Consider the following 1,993-nt stretch of genomic DNA (forward strand, 5'->3'; position numbering starts at 1 on the left):
CAGTGGCTACTAAGTGGGTGGTGGGCGGGAAACCAAATTCCCTACTTTCAGCCCCTATTTCGAGCTGGTTCGGAAGCGATACTTACGTAATGGCGAGGGATCGCATCAAGCCCAAGGCCTCGCTTAAAAGCGAATGCCGGACTGGGAGCTGAGGGCCTACGGGGCTAGGCATGGTAGATTCTACCAGGCCGTGCTCACTAGACGCGGACCTCATGAGTTCGGAATTGCCATCCAGAGGTAAGTTCGGCTCCCCGATAACGAGGAGAGTTTTGCTTGATGCCGAAGACACGGTTGCCTCTAGGTCTTTGGAGAAGAGCTCTATGGCTTGAGAGAGTCCGGTGGGCTCCGAATTCCCATCCTCGGACGAGGTGACCTGCTCGGGATCTATAGCCGGGGCAGGGCTGATGTTTGGTCTTTGAGTGGAGCCTGATGATGAGTCCGGCGGGTTCCCTTCTTGGAGGTAAGGAGTGGCGGTCGAAGCCGCGAACCCTTCGAAGATCAAGTCTCCTCGGACGTCAGCAACGTAACTTAGGCTCCCAAATCTAATCTGATGACCCGGGGCGTAGCTATCGATTTGTTCAAGGTGGCCAACCGAATTGGCGCGCAGGGCGAAGCCGCCAAACACGAAAAGTTGCCCAGGGGGAAGGTTTCCCTAGGAACAACATTGTTGTTGATGATCAAACGAGCCATCGAACCTTCTGCTGACGGCACAGTGAAACTCTCAATGAAAGCACCAATGTCGGTGTCAAAACCGGCAGATCTCGGGTAGGGGGTCCCGGACTGTGCGTCTGAGGATCGAAGGTAACATGAGACAGGGGATACGATGTTTACCCAGGTTCGGGCCCTCTTAATGGAGGTAATACCCTACTTCCTGCTTGATTGACTTTGATAAGTATAGGGGTTACAAGAGTTGATCTACCTCGAGATCGTAATGGCTAAACCCTAGGTGTCTAGCCTGTATGAATTCCGATAGCCTCTACGGACTAAACCCTCTGGTTTATATACACACCGGAGAGACCTAGGGTTGTACAAAGTCGGTTTACAGAGAAAGGAAATCGTAGATCCGGACGCCAAGCTTGCCATCCACAAAAAGGAGTGTCCCATCCGGACACGGGGAAGGCCTTCTGTCTCCAAGTTTCACGGCCCATCAGTCCGGACCACATCACATAGCCCGGACACCCGAGGACCCCTTAATCCAGGACTCGCTCAACCATCTTGGCAACATTTATCGCTACTCTTATCAACTTGATGAAGGGGTGCATATTGTCCAGGCCACCTGCCCAGACCTTACACCAAAGGCCAACATCTAAAACCAGATGCGCACGCTGCAGAAGTCACCGCCACCGTCTTTCACCGATCCATCTTCAGAGCAGGTACCGATGCATCGATCTTGTCAGGCATGCCGTCGACGCCACCACGACGCCAAAAAACGCCACCTCCCTACACGTGTCCATCATCACGCATATGTCGCCAAGACTCCACGCTGTCGATGTGTCACATGAAACGCCACTCCACCGTTGAACTGTCCACTGGTCCCTCGAGCCAATGCACACGTCCAAGAATGACGCCCCAAATGGGAAACGACACAAGAGCATCGTCGTCATCCGATCAACTGATCTAGAGTTTCCCCAAAAGATAGCGGATAGAGGTACGAAGCTTCTCCGTGGCGATGCCCTCAAGAGGGGGACAACATAGAAGAGCGCCGCCATCGTCAGCCTTGGCAACTAGCCGAGAGCAAGGTTTTCACCCGGATCTTCTCGACGAACCTCCATCTAGCATTGTGTGCACGGGGCCGCCATTGATCTCCTGCATCGCGCAGTGAGCGGGCCAGATCAGATCTGATTGGAGGACAAACCACGCATCCTGCCAACTCGTCACCAGCCCCTTCACGCTGTCGTCGCCGATCCGAGGTCAAAAGGCCCAATCGCCGCATAACCGGCCGCCGCCGCTGCCCGAAGCAAGGGCGACACGGGGTTAAGATGGGATGGAGAGG

This window comes from Triticum dicoccoides, chromosome 3A, assembly GCF_002162155.2.
Source record: "Triticum dicoccoides isolate Atlit2015 ecotype Zavitan chromosome 3A, WEW_v2.0, whole genome shotgun sequence".
Classification (NCBI taxonomy): Eukaryota; Viridiplantae; Streptophyta; class Magnoliopsida; order Poales; family Poaceae; genus Triticum; species Triticum dicoccoides.